Source organism: Rhinolophus sinicus, chromosome 2 (genome assembly GCF_057876585.1).
Source record: "Rhinolophus sinicus isolate RSI-liver-muscle chromosome 2, RSI-T2T, whole genome shotgun sequence".
Taxonomy (NCBI): domain Eukaryota; kingdom Metazoa; phylum Chordata; class Mammalia; order Chiroptera; family Rhinolophidae; genus Rhinolophus; species Rhinolophus sinicus.
In genome coordinates, this window is record NC_142502.1 from 178468239 (window position 1) to 178487737 (window position 19499).

The 19499-nt window shown below is 50.2% G+C and overlaps 1 long non-coding RNA gene across 2 annotated transcripts in view; it reads left to right on the plus strand.

The window, feature by feature from the left end:
• The first annotated feature begins 305 nt into the window (after positions 1–305).
• LOC109455986 (uncharacterized) overlaps positions 306–19499 on the plus strand; it is a 152025-nt gene continuing 132831 nt past the window's right edge. For both annotated transcript variants that reach the window (XR_012496258.2, XR_002138784.3), the window contains exons 1-3: positions 306–475; positions 7703–8058; positions 8229–8374. This is a non-coding gene — a long non-coding RNA (uncharacterized LOC109455986). The remainder of the gene's footprint in view (positions 476–7702; positions 8059–8228; positions 8375–19499) is intronic.

Consider the following 19499-nt stretch of genomic DNA (forward strand, 5'->3'; position numbering starts at 1 on the left):
TTGGATCTCCTTGGCTTTAGGCTTCTATGAAGTAGATAGGCCAGTTCAGGGAGGATGATAACACATGGAGAAGATAGAAGGGCTTGGCTGTTACCCAACTTTCCAGTCTCTGAAAGTGCCACGTCTAGTAGCGGGTTGGTCCACAGTCTCAGGACCTGAGGAAATTAGGCAGTGCACCCCATGAACATTGAATTTCTTTAGAGCAGGCATTTGTTTGCTTATGTCCTTTTAGCAGGCATTTGTTTGCTTATGTCCCTTGTGTGTCCAGTTCTGTGCCAGTTATGTTTAGTAGGGTCAAGGTTTTGCACTGTGAAAGAGAAGACCAGTCACTGTCCCGAGATGGCCTTGGACTGAGACAAGCTGGGCTCTGATCATTGATGGGGTCCAGCCCCAGGGGAACCTTCCATGGGTGAAGCAGTCTGACAAAGCTAGCCAGAAGAGGTGGGACCAGTGCAGGGCATGGAGGATTTGCCAGGTAAAGGGCAGAAGAGCCCAGGAAGGGAGAGGGCACAATGATTTTCCTCTGGTTGTCCTAGGAAGAACAGCGCTGGGCACTGCTTTGCACATTTGTATCTTTGTGGATCTGGGGTGGCAAGAGATCCATTTGGAATGTGCTCTAATTGGCTGTCTCTTAGAGGCTTGAAAGGGGAGACTCTGCAGGTAACAAACCAGGGAGCCCAATGCCGGTGTCAGAGTCCTGAATACTCAGGTTCCCACCCAGCACATCTCACCTGGAAAGTCAGCACTAGAAGGAAGTGTACTTCCTTACCCACAGTAGGAGTGGGGACCTCAGTATTAAGTTTTGTATTCTCTCTACATGGGGGTATCCAGAAGCTTTCTTAGTGTTTTTGCTGCACCAAGGAAGACTTTATAGTAATAATAGTATATTTATTATTATTATTATTACTATTAATAATAATAATAATTTTTACAATGGCCATCAGGCCTGAGTTAGCCCCACTTCCAGGTTTTTTCACCGAGGCTGTAATGTTCTAGTATGCTTCGCAAATGTTAGAATCTCTACCACTAGAGTCTGTGCACTTTGACAGCTCACTCCTGTTATGGGCCAGGTATTTACTGAGGTCAAGAAGGATGAGAGGCAGAGAAATGGAAAGCATGTGGCCTTTAGATTAGGATTTTGATGTATTCACCGGCCACTCACTGTCTCGCTATTGAACCTACCTGGGTCTGGGCACTCAGTCTTTCAGAGCCTCAGTTTTCTCATTTGTTAAATGGGAATTCTTTCTGGAAGGTTTGTTTTCCAGCTCAAATGGTGGCACATGGTTGGTGTCTAGTGGTAACTTACTGTTTTTGTCATTCTCATTTTCTGGAACAGTTTCTTGGCCCATTAAGAGAAAAATGTTCTTAGAAGTCAAGCCACCTTCTACCATGGGGGGTTTGGGTTTTCTTTCCCTGTAGCAGGTGTGTGTGGGGAACAGAACAGGACAATTTCTCCCGCTAGCCAGTGTCTCATGCTTATTTCACAAAGGAGAAGGGGACTTGTGAGCCTGTCACTGGGACTTCATGAAGTACTGGCTGGAGGCCTTGTTGGAAAGCCTACATTTTGTCTGCAAGAAGCAACACCCAAGTTCCCTAATAACTCTTCTGATCTTGGGGATTGTTATTCATCATGTATCTTTTCTTCCTTCAGAGAGAGGAAGCACGCCGGCGTGCCAGAGCGCTGTCACGGGCAGGCCGAGATTTATTGCCCGCTCTGTGTTTTGGGTTTCCTGCTGTCCTCATCCAGCCTCTGAGAGGAGCTTGGGGCTGCCCAGCCGCCCGCCGCTGGCGGGTTTGGAAAGGGAGGAGAAAACCCTTTTGGCTGTTGGGCAGGCACAGCCCCAAAGGCTTGCCATCTCTTGCCCAAGTTCTGTTTACACATCCACCAGGCTCAGCTGGTCTGGCACTCAGAAGCAGCCATTGTGTCCGTGGTGACTCACTCGCACCGAACCTCCCTGGAACTTCTGGAGAAAATGGGTTCCAGGGACATTTTCAGTTTTATTCCAGTGGTAAAACATTTTGTGTTCATCTCATGGTTTGCTCACATCCCTGGCTCCTGGTGGAAACGGCCTTCTGCTGGCAGGGAGTGGGCCGGGCAGCATTCCGCCCTCCACTCCCTGGCTCCCACGAACCCACAGACCAGGAGTTCCCGAGTTGGCAGGGTCTCTTTCATCTCTGTGTTAAGTCCTGGAGAGGTGATCAGTGACTCGATGGGCAAGCACAGCCAAGTGAGCTCCAGGGGCTGTTCCCGTCCTTGCTGGGACCCAGGAGGAAGCACAAAGGGGACCAGTGTCTCGGGCACAGGGGAGGAGCAAGAGAGGCAGCTAGAGGGGATGCTGCGGGTGGACAGGACAGGATGCAGGCGATCCAGGAGGGACCAGGGCCTGGTCGCCCATCCCTGGAGTGCTTCCATCTTTTCTGTGTCACATCTCACTTGCATTCCCGCCACTGGAGAGGGGCAGGTGGCTGGGGCTAGCACTGGGTGTCCTCACTGGCCTCCTGCTGGGAGTCTGCTTGGCTGGCCCTTTCTTTTCTCTCATTCCTTTGGCTCCCTCAGCCAGAGGGCCTCTCACTGGCCCCTGAAGGCATCCTGTCTGCACAGCTCTCAACGTGAGCCAGCCTTGGGCAGCTCTGCCTCAACTCCTCCATTACCACTGCAGCGCAGGCCGTCATTCAGGGCAACGCCTCCCTCCCTTTCCCTTCAAGATTCTTCTTGGTTTCGGACTCCCTTTGACTAAAATAAGGTCCGAGAGAGAGTGAAGGGCATAGTGTGAGGACAAAGTTGGTGGACGAGGCCCCAGTTAGGGCCTGGGGAAGGCCATCTCTGGTCGTTGATGACTTTGACAGATAGAAGGTGCTTTCTACTAAGCAGATGTCTGACTCCAGAAGGTGCCCACCCGTGGCTCTACCTCTATTCCCCGAGGCTCTGAACAAGTTACCCAAGCAGCTGTCAGCTGAGGCTCCAGTTCCCAGATGAGGGCCCTGGTGATCCCCTCCTTCTTAGAGGGCCTGTGGGGGACACAGCTGCTGCTGCTTGGCTTCTTACAAGCTTGGAAACTGCTTGTCTTGTAAGCTTGGGCACTGCCTTCACAGGCCGGGGGCAGATAATACTTTCTGAGCTGGCTTGGAAGTGGCCTGGACCTGCTGAGCCGGGGTTCAGCAAGGGCTCTTTTCTCACTGCCCTCTTGATCTCCCTTAGTGTGGGGTTTGAAGATGGAGGGGCATGGCTCCCAGACACCAGCTTTCAGACTTCCACTGCACACCACTAGTTCTCTCCCTCCCACTTCATCTCTGTGACAGCCCCTGAACTGGGACACCGTGGCCCAGGGCAGGGACAGGCTGGTCCATGGCGACAGAGGCAGTGTATGGGGAAGTGAGGTCAGACTTTTACTCGGGATTTCCGGACTGGGGTGCTCCCTTTCCCGGCTCCCATGATGACCTCACCTACTCCGGTTTCTTGTTCCTGCTGAGCGAGCGTGGCGGCCCTAGATGATGAGCCCCTTGCTGCCAGGCCCAGGGTGGGGTGAAGGCGGGATGTGCGGGGACTGGTACGTGAAACCTGAGCGAGTCTGGTTTTACCCTTGGCTTTTCTTCCCACTGAGCATCCTCTCTGGCCCTTGTCTCTCTTACATTTCAGTCTCGCGTTTGCCCCACCAGCATCACTTCAGTAGGTTTCAAGGTCTGGAGAGAGAAACCCAGTTAGTATGTTGTTTCCCAGTGCTGTAGGACAGGTACAGCTGGGACCAGATGCCCTGCTCCCCGCTCGAATTCCCCACGCCCCCCAGTGCGTGCTCAAACGCTCTAACTCAGGGTGCACTGGGGAAAGCATCTCCTCTGACCTGTCCGGGCGCAAGAGGAGGAGGGAACATCCAGGGCTGGTGGCCGGGAGCTCACGCCCTCCCCAGAGTCCTCTGTCTTGGGTCAGTCTGTCCTCCCTAAGCCCCTTCTTCTCAGGAAGCTCCTGTTAATATGTTCCATTTCTTGTATCAAGCAACTGTCTTGCAAACAGTGTTGTTGGTAATTCATAGGAATGGTTGTTATTTTTGGAGGCTGGCGCCTCCAAAGACCAACCTAACACCGGTGACTTTTTTTTTTTCTTTTTTTCTTTTCAGCTTCCCTCATATTATTGTAAAAATTACAGAAAAATATTTGGCTTGTCATCTTCAACAATATATATGGCTGATTCCCTGTCATTGCATTAATCCTAGAAAAATAAACCTTTTGGCATCTTGTAGACTTTCCCTGGGTGGAGGGGAACACGTGTCCCCATGGGTGTTGCAAGCCATTAAATGTCTCTCTAAGTAGCATTGTGCTTAGGAAGACCCAGGCGTGATTAATTGGACTGGGTTGGTGTTAAACGTTGTCATATCTTGGGTTGTGGCTGAGTGTCGGGTGTGGGGAAGCTGTACACAGCCCTCAGGGACTGGGACACTGGGACAGCTGACAGCCTGAAGGCTCAGAATCAGGCTGCAAGGGGGGAACCTGGCAGGGCTGAACGCAGCTGGACTTATTTACAAGGGAGGAGAGCGGTCTGGCGTGGATGCCAATGAAGACGCAAGAAATGTCAGTGGTACCAAGATCCCATTGCGGGTGGGTTGCCTGTTCCGGAACCCAAAATGATTTTTGCTGAAACCGTGAGGACGTATCATACTCTCTCTTTCGTGAGAGCTTGTGAACTCAGCATAATATGTCCGTATTATGGATGAGAACATGGAGGCCCAGGCACACAGATTGGCTTGCTGGAAACAAGTAGGAACTCAGAGGTCAAGCAAGGCTTTGAATGGAGGCCTCATGATTTGGAGGGCCACCTTCTGTCCTCCTCACATGGCCACGCTTTCCCTCTGCTGCCAATTACCTGTATGACTGTTCCTTCCCTCTTAGGTGGTTTGCTCCATTTCCTCTGCTCTGGGAGATACCAGCAGACAGCCGTGTTCTAGCTCAGTTGCCTCTCCCAGACGGTCCCACTGCTCTCCTTTCCGTCTCTGCTCTGCCCACAAATTTCTTGTGAAATTTCTTCTTTACATGACAGGTGACCCCCATCACCAAAGCCTGGGCCATCCCGTCATTCCTGAAGTTGGGAGAACTTGGGCCCCTTGAGGATGGGGCCCAGTTTTCCCCTTGTGCAGCCGGAAACATAGCTCTTATTTCCTGGCTTCAGGGTCTGTCCTTTTGAAGGCAAAATTGCTGTTTTCCTCTTTGAGGGTCATTTGAACCAAAGTGGTATATTTCAGTTTATTGACTTGGCAGGAATGTAAAACCACAGGTGGGGAAAATAGAGCCTTCCCAGTTCGGGGCCCATTTTTTTGGGCAAATAGGGAAGGAAAAACTGTCCTTTTAGTGGTCACTGCCCTTCTGCCATCAAGGAAGGTACTGCCAGGTCTGAAAGCTGAACCAGAATTTCCTTAGAGCATTTGAGGCTCACAAAGTTGCAAGAGTTTCCTTCAATTGGTTGTAACGTTCCTCAGATTTTACAGTCTGAGGCGCTGTTCCCCAGGGCACTGTTCTCTTGCAGGATCCCCACATGTGACCCCCACATTGTCCAGGGTGCCAATAAAAGGCAAGAATGGGTACATTGGTTCCCTCCCCAGTTTGTGTGGGATGGCGTAGCGGTCGGCACTGTGTGTTCTCGAGGCTCTGGGAGTTTTGAACTTGGCTTCCAATTCAGTTGGTGATTCCCACATTATTTTTGTTTCTGTAGCAGTGGGCAGAGCTCATGCACTGAGTAAGAAAAAAGCTTGATGGTGGGGAACGATGACTACTTTGGGAAAATCTATTTGTTTTTAACCTATCTCTCTGGGATTTGTGTACCAATTCATTCATTCTATATCATTCTTGTTTCTTTTTTTCCATCTGTCTATGAATCATTCATCTATCCATCTATTCATCCATGCATTTTTCCTTCCTTCCTTCCATCCATCCATCCATCCATCCATCCATCCATCCATCCATCCATCCATCCATCCGTATTTCCATTTTTAAGAGCTATTTCTGACCAGCGGGCCTAGATACACACTAGTTCATAGACTATACATATATTCAACAAGATCTGTTATTTAAACAACTTCAACAATGTAACCTGTGTTTCCTTGCTTTTCAGGTTTCATTTTTCTGGAGCACAGAAATGAGTTAGCCACGTGGTCTTTTGGTTAAAAGGCCATCTTGTCTTTGAGCAGAGCCTCACACGTGGCTTTTGCTGACACGATCATTTATAATTCGGTTTGTGGGTGCTCCTGTGCTTCTTTCTCAGTTATGAGCCTGGTTGCCAGGCCTCAGCCTCAGCCTCCAGTCTGGTGACCGTCAGGTCCCCACACACCTTCCCAATGCCCTGGTCACGGCACCAGAACACAACATGCTCTTTCATGCTTCCATGCCTTCACGCGTGCTGTTCCCATGGCCTGATGCCTTTCATTCCCCTGCTGAGCTCCTTGCCACCCTTCAGAAATCATTTTGGGTAACAGCTCTCATGTGAGGTTTTCCCTGTGACCTCCAGGCAGCGTTCGAGTCCCCCTTTCTGTTTGGGTCCCCCCACTTTATAGATCTCCTAACACACTGGACTCCACCCTCTGTGAGGGTAGGAAGTGGTTCCTGCTCATCTGTGTCTCTCCCGTCAAGAATAAACCTGTACAGGCTAAAAGCCACTCAATTCTATTGGAGACAGAGAAGATAACGGATTTCAAGAAAAATGTGTACTTAAATACAAAACCATGCGAGAGGCAGCATATTGGGTTGGGTCACAATGTTACCTGGCATGTGGACTGTGGATCTTGGGAAGGCTCCAAGGCCAAAGTCTCAAAGAATTTCCTGCTAGAGGATTGAGACCGTGGGTAACGGGAATGTGGGCACTTCCAGATTGCATCCAATAATTTAAACGAACATCAAATGCTCTAAGAGCGGCACGTAAAATGTTCAGACTCTGATGATGATAAAAGCCAACGAAGAGCCACAGAAGTAGTCTTTGCTCACCCTGCACTTCCTTCTACTCAAGTCAGCACCTCTGTTCTACAGGACTCTCGATGAGTTGGGGTCCTGGCAGGAAACAGATAGTGGTGACCACGGAGAGCTTAATGAAGGGGCTATTTACAAAGTGTGAGAAGCACAAGGCCCATGAAAAAGACGATGCAGCACCCTGGGGCAAGCAATGATGGGAAGCAAGGGGAGGGAGGGCCAGCTGTAGCTGAAGCCATAGGTACAGTGATGGCCGTGGGAGAAGGCTGCCCAAGAGGAGCTGGGGACTCTGGTAGAAGCGGCCACAGCTTGGCGGTGGGGTGATGGGAGAAGGGAATAATAAGTACCCTGACCTTACTCACCTCCTACCCTCTGCTTTAGCGCTAGCACCTTCCACTAGCCAAACCCACCTGGAAGCCAGGGGGTAAGGGAGCCCATTTCTGCAGCCCCAGGGCACAGAGCAGCGTGGAGGGTGGGACTGGAGGTACAAACAGAAAATCCAGGAGGGCTCACTGCACCTAGGCAGCGCCCACCTGGCCACCTGTATCCCATCTATAAATAAGCAGGTGTACTCCTGAGGACCCTCTGTGTCCCTGCAGATCCCTTCATCCACAGGGGTTCCCTTTTACTCCCAGGAGGCTTCATGTAGGGACCTGAGAAAAGGGGTCTCATATAGGTTGGTAGAGGTCAGTAATTTCCCAGGAGGACGCAGTGCCCGACAGATGACCAGTGTCTCTTCTCTTCTGCCTTTTCCCAGTAGATGCAACCAGGGGGCTTTGGCCTCGGGAATTGGAAGGGAAGATTCTCTTTAATGAAACACCTTGGCACGCCTATGAGTGTGTGTGAATTGCAGGAAAATGGGCTGCTCTCTTCCTGGACATACTGGGGCTCAAAGTGGAGAAGCCGTGTGGTTTCGCCAAGGGATATGAGCTTTGGGACCCGAGCCCGAATCCTGGATCCAGTGCTTAACTTTGTGCAAGTTACTTAACCTCTCTGAGCCTCAGTTTCCATGACTGTAAAATCGGGATAATAATTCTGACTTTGCAAGCTTATTGTAAAGATTGGAGAGACACATGAACACAACACATGGTGGAGAACGGCAGCTACTGTTTGGTAAGTACTCATGTGAGCAGATCTGGCCACCTGAGCTGTGCTTACTTTGATCTCTGAAACATTTCACTTTGGGCCTCCCTCAGATGAATGACCTTGGGAGAAACTAGGCAGCTCCAGAGTTATGAAAATGTTCAGACCCTAAAAAGGACTTGTTTTTCACTTTCCCACAGGGCAACTTACTAGGAAAAGTTGCGGAAAATTCGATGCTCAGTTTACAGTCCCAGGAACATGAAAAAGCTCCTTTGCCAGTTAGAAAAAAAAGATGGATGTTGTTTCTGGGAGAAGAAATGTCATACAGTGGCTCAGGCAGGAGACGGTGAGTCAGACATGCTGAGAGCCCGGCCAGGTCGGCCTCTCAGGCCCCCCTGTGAGTCAGCGCTGCCCACAGGCGGGATGGGCAGCTGGCCGGGCGGGATGGGCAGCTGGCTGGGCGGGCCGCAGAGCCAGGTTGGTCTTCTACTCATGGAGCTGCAGCTGCGCGGTCCCATCACCCTCTGGGGGACATTGGAGAATGTGTTCCACCGTGGGTGTTGTCAGCCGTGGCCAACTTGAGCAGTGGCTGATGCAGTCGTCAACATCCCCCCCCCCCCCCAGCCCTTTTCTGTAAAGATTATCTGCTTCTAGATGAAACCCTCAGCTTCCCTGCCCAACCTGACCACATACCCTGACCTGGAAGTTCTTCCCCAACTCTTTATATCCGGGGATCTGTTGTGGTGGCACTTGGTCTGCAGAGCTGAGGTAGAAGAGAATGTTCTATTTGGGGGCCTGTGAAGGGTGAACAGTGAATTTACCTGGGGGGCTGGGAGGCTGTCCTTTCAGCTGTCCCAGAGGGGGCCAGGCTGCAGAAAATCAGGACACAGGAAACCAGATTTAAGTCTTGAGTGGAGGAAGCCTCCATGAGTGACAAGAGGTTCTGAGCAGCCTTGACGAGACGTATGGTCCAGGAGGTAGGGGAGGGTGGGTGGAGCCTGGAGTACAGGACCTATTTAGGAGTTCTGGTTCCAGTTCACACTCTGCCACTGACTTAAGTAAAGGCTGACCTCTCTGATCCCGTTACTTCTCATCTGCAAAATGGGACAGTTCCTATCTCACAGGGGTTTGAGAGGATAAAATTAAGGTGGTTTGTGTAAAAGCACACTGTGATCTACACATTTAAAAAAGAAATGTGGGATGTTATTACTATTACATAAGAAAGGATCAGGGAGGTTAGGTGACTTGCTTAAGGTCACACAGCTAGTATAATTAGAGCCAGGACCCAAACTCAGTTTCCTCTTTCCATTGTTCTCTGTTGTCTTGTTTTCTTTCATTTTTTTGGGGAAGACACTGATTTTAATTAGTTGGTCCTTTTAAGCTCAGGGTGAGGGTCCCTTGCTGGTTAGCTGGGGACTTTGGCACCTCTGGCTGGTGGCCTCTGGACAGTGTGGAGATGCTGGAGTGGCCTCTGTGTGGGCTTGTCACAGGCAGAGTGCGCTGTGGATCTTGGAGGAGCTGTGCCTAAGGGGGGAGGTCAGCTGAGTGCCCACTGCCACCCTCCGCTTCTGTCCTGCTTCTCTGTGTGGAGTTTGCCTTGTCCCAGCACCCACTGTCCCCTTTGTTCCAGCATTTACCCTGCATTTACGACTTCCCTTTACAGCCTGTGAGCTCCAAGAGGCTAGGACTGGTGTCCCTCATCTTGTCTTCCCACCCCTGTGGTGGACCCATGATGTAGGGACTGGCCTGCAGGAAGTGCTTGGGCTACTGGCCAGGTCATGGGGAGGGTCTCTCAGTCACGGAAGGGCTGTTGCCCACCCAGGGTCTGATCAGGTGGGGCTGGTAGCTCACAGAGTAGAGGTCTGGGGTCGGAGGTGGCCACCTTGTGAGGTGCAGAAAACAACTGTCATTGTGCATCTTTTATGTGTTTTCCGGGCGTGTGTCAGTGCAGGAGTGACTTCATTCATGCTAGTTGGGGCTAGCTGTGTGGGTCACCAGCCCCTGCTCTTCCGTGAAAATGTCCTCCAGGAGTCAAGTTTCTGACCAGCCCGGGGCCATGGGTGATCACAGCACCCAGTGGGTAGAGCAGGGGCACCTGGCAATCTGGCTGATCCTTTTCCTCAAGACCCTCAGAGGAAGAGAGGGGGCTGAGTGGGGCGGTCTCCAGCCCCACCCCCATTTCACACAGGACACCTCTGGTTTATAATGGGACTTGAGACTTTATGTGACCGAGGACAGAGGTCTGTGAAACCACAGGTCAGAAAGAGATGGGAGCAGTGTAAGGCCACTCACGGCGTTAGCTCAGAGCCAGGGCTAGAGTCCAGCTTCTCGGTCACTCAGCTCAAATTGCATCTATCGTCTCTTAGTTCTCCAATGCTTTCATCCTGGAGATTCTCATCCTAGTAGATATGGGTTGGATGGATCCATACCCAGGTGGACAGAGGTGTGCAGGGATGGGAGTGAAGCAGGCCCAGGTGTGTAGAGATAGAATGATCCTTGGGCCACAAATGGAGACCCTCATTTTCTCTCCTCACACCGTTTTGGTTCAGTTCCATGCACAGTGCAGGGACTCAGGGCCGGGAGGGGGCTTGCAGCCAGGGGGGCAAGGTGGCTACACTTATGTTTTAGAAACATCACCCCCACATGGAGCAGGTGCTTGAGTGGTGCAGAGGGAAGGGCTTTTGTGGGAACACTGTGTCCGTGCTGGTGGATTATGCCCATGTGGCAGGAGGCGCAGCCCAGCCTGCCCTGTTGGCCACCAGGGACCCTGAGCCTTCTTTGGCTTGGTTTGCAGAAGCAGGGGTGCAACCAAGGCCAACATGCTGGCTGGGTCCTGGCATCGCTGCCCCTGGACCATGGTGGGGCCGCCCGCCTTTCCTGCCTCCTCCTCCCCTGCCTGGACAGAGCTTGGTCTATGGTGACTGCTTCATTCCATGATGGGATAGACGTGGAGTGCTGCTCAGGTCCTCAAAGGGAGCCATGGGGATCCTGGAAACAGAGTTTACACATGGGATGAGTGAGGCCAAAGGTGGGTCCACTTTGGCTCAGGAGGGGCTGAGAGACTTTGAGTCCAGTTTCCTCACTCGTGACGCTCATGTTGACCTGGATTCAGTTAAGGGACTCTGTATGAGGCACAATGGGAGCTATGACAGTGTAAAGGGTGACCTTGGTCCTCAAATAACTTTTGGTCTGATGGGGCAGATTTAAAGAGAACACCAGTGTCCGTGCTGTGAGACAAAATTGTGTAGTAATCTGCCAGAGAGGTGGTAAGGTGGCATTCACGGTTCTCAGAGAGGGGAGAAGACCACACCCTGTCTTGTGAACCAAGGAAGACTTTGCAAAGCAGATGGCATCAGGAGACAGACTGATTCTTGGGGTTCAGACAGTGTCTGCAGGAACAGAAGTAGGGCTGGAGGGTGCTCTTTCAGCTCCCTGCTCCCAAGCTGCCAGTTACAAAGTAGCTGCAGTTTACTGAGAGCTTTCTCCCGCAGGGCACTGTGCTCAGCAGTATCTCAGTGAATTCTTACGACCCTGGGAGGCACGCATAGCATTGGCTCTGTTTGCAGACAAGGACACAGACATTCAACGAGCGTAACGTGCGCAACGTACCGTGACCGCTAATCTGTAAAACTTGGATTCTAAGCCAGGTCGTTTTGATCCCAAGTCTATCTTCTTAATCACTCTGTCTAAGTCCCTTGTGGGTTTAGAATACTTCCTTCTTTTCTTCTTTATGCATCCAAGGTCCTTTGAAGCCCGCTCCTTGCCAGCTTTCTAGATGCCGTCCTTTGCTTTTCTACATCCACACTCTGTGCTGCACAGCATCTGTGACCGTCCTCCAGCTTCTGCATGTCTCTGAGGTGAAGCACATAGGTGTGAGGAAGAGCACGAGTCCAAGGGACACGTGTCTGCATTGTGCCGTGGCTGGATTTCCAGCTCCTGTGGGACGCACGGCCGTATGCTCGTCTGCCAGCCTCCTGTCCTAGCGGGGCTGGGAGTCCATCTGGGGCTCCGTACATCATTGTACATGGATGGGTTCAAGGTGCCACTTCTGTAAGTGGTGTCCCAGCCACTTCTATGGTCCCCGTCCTGATGTAAGGCTGGGAACACAGTACGTACTCAGTTGATAAGCGTTGGGTGAATGAAAGAATGATGGAGTCACTTGACTGTCCACAATTGCTGCCTTCAGCAGGGTTACTGGACTGGCTTTCTGCATAGTGAGTGCCGTGTATTTTGTTAGTCTCATATTTCCTAGACTAGCTGGAGGTTCCCTGAGATAATGCTCTTCTTCATGAAGAAAGTTTAATTAATGATTAATGAATCATTCAATTCATCCAGCAGTTATGTACTGCTACCTGCCATGTACCCATCACTCTTTTTAGGCATAGTAGATACAGTGGTGAAAAAACCCACGTCCCTGCCCTCATGGAGCTTACATTCAAGCGGAGTTCAGACCTATTTAGATGCTCCAAGGTCTCATACATGTCTGTTGGCTGATTCATCCTTCTGTCATGTATTAATTTTGAAAATATTTAAAGCTTTATTGTATGCATAACCTTTCAACTATCAGGTTACTGCTTCATTTTAGGGAGACTATTTACCAACTACTAAATCATCAGAACTCGGCAGGGAGACTTGTCTTATTGAGAAATACTCCCGTAACATCTGTGATTCATACTGCTGTTTCCATGTGAAGTAGGGATTCCTGCTGAGGATTACAAGCTGGTTAGATTTGGCACCAACTGACGTACAAGCTAGGACTGCAACCTCAATACCGCAAGCCAGGCTGTAGCAAGGAGAAGCCATTCGCGTACTCGTGATTCCTGTGTTTTCAGTTTATAGGTCTATTGTCAAAGCCAGTGATAGTTCAGCTTTTGTGAAACCTCCTAATGTATCGAGGGTTCCTCTGGTAAAGTGGGAATGTGGGAAATCCAAACATACCCTCATGATTCTTAGGCACTAATATCTTCAGAAAAGGTAGACTTCTTCACATTGGCAAAGGATTGCTGGGACAGAGAAACACAAACTCATGAATTTCTGTTCATTGTTCTCTCTACTTTTTACAGCGGCTTGTATTTGGTCTTTAACTATGGAGGACAGAGGTGTGACTGTAATCAGGGTTCTGCTTTTCATGTGTGGCTTGAGTAAACTTCGTTCTGATGTAAAGTCATTATATTTTTAATTTAATTGGTTCCTCCCCGCCCTTCAGGCAGCTAAGAGGAGGAAGAAAAGGAATCCAAGTTTTCAGTTGCAGAGGTGTGAACTGCTTTGGGCCATGGTAGCAGCGAGGGGTCCAAACATCTCGATGCTTTCAACTTTTTTGATTTGAGCTATGAAATATTTCATGAGGCTTTCTTTATATTTAACATTGGGGATCCTTTTTTTTTTTTTTTTAAGTACAAAACCATCTCCTCCTCCCCTCTCATTTTCCTAGTTTTGTCTGCCTGTGAATTGCACATGCCCGCCCAGGTGCTGGGTAGCTCACTCAGAGTGGGGTTTCCGCTCCCGCCCCCTGGCTGTTGGCTTGAGCAGATCTGGCCTTCTTGCTCTTTCTTCAAGGAGAGCTGCAGCATTTTGAAGCTGATCTGTTTGGAGTAAAAATGTTTACAGGCCCAGAGGAACACTCACAACATTGCCAATGCTTTTTATTAAGACCAAAAATGAAGCTGCATTTTAACTGTGTGGATAGAAGAGCGTGAAAGTCTTTTATCCCTACAGTCTTGAGAACTCAGATCTTTCTGTTTTGCTTTCTAGATGTTTGGAAGCAGGAGCTTAGTTCCTAATTATGGAAATGGCTGATATTACAATTTGATGTTGATTGAGCTTTACAGCCATAAGATAGGTACAGAAGAAATTCTTCAAGAATTTTGAGAAGACAATCTTTACTGATCGGGGGCTGAAAAAGACTTCTCAGAGGAAGGTTTTGATGAGTTTGGAGGATGAGTGAGAGCTCTGCAATCAGCAAAGCAGGGTGGCTTTGATGGAGGAAGAAAATTCCTGTCTGAAAGCCTGGTGTGGCTGTCGGGAGCAAGTGGGACATAGGCTGAAAAAGAGGGTCAAACTGAGATTGTAGAAAGATTTACAAATGAAGTTTGTAATAGTAATGGAGGGTTTTAGAATTCTGTATAAGCATCGACGTTTTGAAAGGACAATTTGTTGGCTGTCCCTGGCTGCTGTTGCTGTGTGACTTAGCTGTCTGTTGGGACCAGGGGTATGAAGTGCCCAGGGGACCTGCCATACTCAGCATCCAGGTGTCTCTGCTGGGACAGTGAGGTTGGGCCCGCATGGTCAGTTGAGTCCACCTGCACTGAGGAGTTTCTACCATAACAACATCTGAGTGGTGTCCTTCAATGTGTGGCTTTGGACAAGCTCGCAAAAGGATCAGGCAGCCAAACTAAGCCATTCCTGTGGATATTGTGTTCAAAGTCACTTAACGATGACACTGGCACTTTGTAGTTTCCTAGGATGTGTAGGTACAGTGTGCAACACAGTGTGGCTGTAGGCCCTCTCTGCCTGGGGTGTCTGGACGCAGAGTCTCAGCCTGGGTTTGTATGTGCTTTTCCACATTTTCCACATCTTAGAGTGGAAGTCTACCCACATACCTGGCTGGAGTCATTCGTAGGCTCCATCTACTTTTATCTGGGTCTTGCTTTTCCATCATATTTGCTGAATACAGGAAGTGGCAGAAGGGCTTATAGGACAGACGGACAGATGTGCTGGCTGTCTGGACACTTGCAGGAGGCTTCTCAGCTTCAGCGGCCTGAGCGACTCCCAGGGCCATGCAATGACCCTGCAGAGATGCCGCCTTCCCTGCTGGGGATGGGAAAGCTGACGCTGCGCCTGGTTTCCACACCTCGGCAGGCTGCTGGGTGTGGGACGAAGTCAGTGGCCGCTAGCCCCTTCATTACCAGGCCATAGAAAGCCTGCAGCTATGTCATTTGCATTCTCACATCAACAGCGGTCATGTTACTGAGTAATAATCCCTGAGTACGAGTTTTGTCTTCTGGATTCCAGGCTCTGTGTGGGGGAGGTGGAGCCACGGGTGTCTGGGTCTGATGTCCAAAATGGAACTGATTCCAACCTGTGTTTTGTCTAGTTTGGGGACTCTGAGATGCATTGTGATTAGATCAGAAACTGTTCATGGCACTATTTGTATAGGAAAAGTACCTGTGTGGGATTTTTACGTTCCAACCTGCTCATAAATAGTAGTGTGGGGAAAGGCAGCCGTTCTTTCCATGATATAATCAACCATGATGCAGTGGTCCAGACTCCTGTGTTCTCGTCCCACTGTCACTCACTTGCTCAGTGACCTTGGATGAGTCTCTTTTCATCAACACATTTTAGTTTTCACGTGTATAGAACCAGATGAGCTTTGTGGTCCCCTCCAGCTTTGGGAAGCAGAGAGTCCTGATACACTGGGGAACAGCAGGGCACATCTTGAATGCACCTTCCCCTACCTGAGGCTCCGACTTGGAGGTGGTGATCAGACAACCTGGGGCTAAATACTCTGTCACTGGCCAGACCACACGGTAGAAAATGTGTCCCCACTACTGGTTCCAGAAAACATACACTGATAATCACGCATGTGTAAAGCAAGCCAAGAAATTTCTGTTGGAGCTGGAAGTGTGACCATTCCAACTTTTGTTTTGTAAATGAAGGAGAGCAGAGTGAACTCTATTTAACAAGCACAACCGGTAATTAAAAGCTACACTCCATCCTCACAACCAATCAGCCCTAGAGTCAATCCCCATCCCCCTGCCCCCCAAAATAAAAGTTACACTCCAGTTCTCCAATGGCCATTTAAAGGAGGAAGACAGGGAACAGGAAGAAAAAGAGAGGGACATAAAGAAGAGAGGCACAGCGAGAGAGTGAGAGGAGACACCCAGTTCTGTCAACAGGTATCTACTGACGACAGAGACGATGCACTTCCATGAAGCAACATAGAGTTGTGAAAAGCGAGCATATTCTGGGCCACTGTAGGGTTTCTTTGAGGACGTCAACTCCTGAACTATAGTTTTCTGTTGGACCAGGGCCACCCTCAGCTGTACACAATTCCTGATGGAGTGGGCCCACTTTAAGTTCTGCCTGAGGTCTGTCACACTTCCAGTCTGGTCATGAGGAAACATGACACGTGCTTGTCACCCCTGGACAAGTAATCATGGCCCCGGGAACTGGATGAACATGCTGTGGGGGTGTCCCCCAGGAAGGTTTGCGAAAGGTGACATTCAAAATCCTGCTGCTCTTTACAGCGGAGAAGCTGGCAGACGCTCCCTTGCTGGGTGATGAAGTGAGAATCGGTGGGGAAAAGTCAGGCTGATAGAATGTACCCAGATATCATGCGATGAGGAGGGCATTTCACCTCCGTGGTATTTTCCCTCCAAACCCACAACCCCAGTCTAATCAGGAGACAAACATCAGACAAACTCAAATTGAGGGGTGCTCTACAAAATACCTAGCCAGGACTCCTCAGAGCTCCCAAGGTCATGAAAAACAAGGGAAGCGTGAAAACCAGTCACAGCCCAGAGGAGCCTAGGGAGACATGAGGCCTCTGTGCAAGGGGGTGCTCTGGATTGGATCCTGGAGCAGCAAAGAGACATTAGAAAAATGTTTCTTTGGTGAAATCCAAAGCAAAGCTGGAGTTTTTCGTTAATAGTAACCATCCAGGGGTGGTTTCTCAGTTTTGACAAACATACATGGAAATGTGAGATGCTAGCAGTTGTCTAAACTGGGTGAACTCTCTGTACTTACTACCTTGGCAGCTTTTCTGTAAATTTAAAATTATTTCCAAATAAGAAGTGTATTTAAAGAAGATACAAAACACCCGTTAGGACCTGCGGTGAGTCTGTGTCCTTGCTCCTGTGGGTTCCTACCTGTTCTGCTGCTTCTTACGGGACCAAGAGTGGTGTCCTTTCTTTAGAAGCACCCTTAGCAGGGCTCTTTCCAATCAGTTTGCTCTTGGAGACACTCAGCTTCTTGTTCTCTTAGAAAATGGATAGGAAAGAACTCTCATTAGAAAACCCTCCTGTACAGACTTCGTGATGAAATAATTTATCAAACTGGTTTGGATGGGCTGAGTATCAATGGATCAGAAACAGAAACTGAATTTGTCCTGGGAATTCTTGGTTTTGGAATCAGGTGCCCACACAGATCCATTCAGCCTTTCCAGGGATGAGGAGAGCAAAGGTCAGGAGGGATGAGGGACACACTTTCTAAGACAATGTAAATTCTGTGTGGAGAGCACATTGTGTGCCCAGCCCTCTGGGGGGCAGCTGGAGACTGGCCCACTCTCATGGGGTGGGGACGGGTGGTGGCCGCCCAGGACGAGGCCATGGTGGTCTGGCTGTGCGGTGGGGCGCTGGGCAGCCCAGGGAGCAGTGCTTCTGCTGGCTGCCTGCGCGTGTTTCCATCGCAGCTGTGAGGGCTACTCCCTGTCTGAGCAGCGAGGGTGACCAACTGTCCCAGTTTGCTCAGGACTGTGGGTTTTCCTGTGATGTGAGACCTTCAGAGTTAAAACTGGAGAGTCCTCTGCTACCTGGAATGGTACTCCTCTTACCTGCCGCTGATTTGGCTTAGAGCATCTGTGATTAATGGGCTGGAGGTAGCATTCACTTTGTCCGTGACCTTCCTTAGTGCTTGCTAATCAGTGGGAAAGAAGCCAGAAATCATAATGGCGTGGGTCTCTGCATTCTTGACCCAAAGACGATCCCTGTGGCAAAGGCCTGAAAGCAGTCTCTAAGCGGACTCTCAGATATGTCTCTCCTCCACCTGGTATGACCATGAAGCAAGCACAGTTTGGTTCCATGAAGCTAAGTGGCCCCTAGGAGTGTTTCATTAGCTCACCTGGAGTGGGGGCTGGGCTCTGGTGGCCAGAGGGGGACACACACTTGTGCTGTCGTCCAGTACAATGACTTCATGGATCTCAACCCATTAATGACCAAGTGTCTCTGAGTTGAATTCCTGTCAAAGGCTGTCCCAGGCATTGGGCCAGGGCTGGGGTGCAGCTCCAAGTAAGATCTGGAAGACACTGGATGTGGGCTCCTGTAACTCTGACACTTAGGACAACGTGTTCTGTGCATCCAGAGGGAGCATGGAGCTGCAGGAGGCTGCAGAGGGGCGACTCTCACATATGTATGTGGTATATATCTGTGGCAAGCCCTGTTAATATCTTCTCCCCGGTTTAATGTTTTCTCTTCTTCCTGAGTTTTGTTCATTGAACCACTATGCCCCTAGGCACCCAAACTAAATAAAGGTGTACTCTTTGATTGCTTTCTTTCTCTGGCTCCCATTTCTAGAATGCAGCTCTAGTGTATCAGTTCTATCATAAGTTCTCTCTCCTATCTGTTTCTGTTGCTACCATCCCAACTCGGATCCCACCAGCGTCACCCCAAAGCCTCTGGCTTCCACCCCCTCTATCATCCTCTACTAGACTGGTGTTCTCAGGGGCCAGCTTTGGCTGTGGCTTTGCCCCTCCATGATCAATAACTCTTTGTTGACTTCCTGCCGGTGAAGGCCAATGTCCGGCCCCCCCTTTGCCTCCAGTCCCCCACCCCTACCTCCTCTTACAGGATCAGGTGTTTTGGTAGCAGGCTCACTGTGCCTTGTCAGTGCTACTTGCTTTCCAGCTTCCCCGCTCTTGTCCCTTTGCTGCAGAAATCACGCTGCCCTCCCTGCATCCCTGCTCTAGCCTCTCCCCGATGTGAAGCCAGAGTGGGGACATTTCATCTGTGGGGCTCTGCCTCAGGAGAATCAAGGTGCATTTACTGAGTACCTGCTAAGTGCCAGGTGTAACAGGAATCGGGTCTGGCTGCATGTAAGAAGTCGGTAATTGGTTTAAGGAAATAGGGCTTATTTTTCTCAGCTACACAAAAGGCCAGAGGTAGAGTCCAGGGCTCTGCAGTGGGCTATGATATCACGTGTTCCAGCACCTTCCATGCCTACAGTGTGGCTTTCATTCTCTGGATTTTCTTGTCAGAAAGTGGCAGCTCTAGCCCAGCCTCCTGCCCACACCATGGGCAGGAAGATGCTGAAGGAAGTTCGCAGAGAAAAGGGGTACCTCCTGTGTCAGGAAAGGAAACTGTACAGATGGCAAATTGACTCCCTCTGAGATCTCACGGCCAGAACAACGTCCCATGGTCCCTGAGCAGTAGGGGAGGCTGGAAAGGCAGCTGCGTAGCTGGATGTTTCACTACACGGAGCAACACTGAGTTTTTTTAGGGACGAAGATGGGGAGAATGGAATTGGGTGGGCAATGAGCAGGTTTGGCCGCACCAGGCCTAGCTGGGCTGTGCTAGGAGTTAAGTGGTTACAGAGTCTGAGCTTCAGAGGCCTTGATTCTGGGATTGTGTGTGTGTGTGTGTGTGTGTGTGTGTGTGTGTGTGTGCGCGTGTGTGTGCGTGTGTATGCAAGCGTGCCTGAGGGAGTGTGGAGGGGAAGGGAGGATGGGCGGCGGGCGAGTGGTGTGCAAGCCCCTTGGA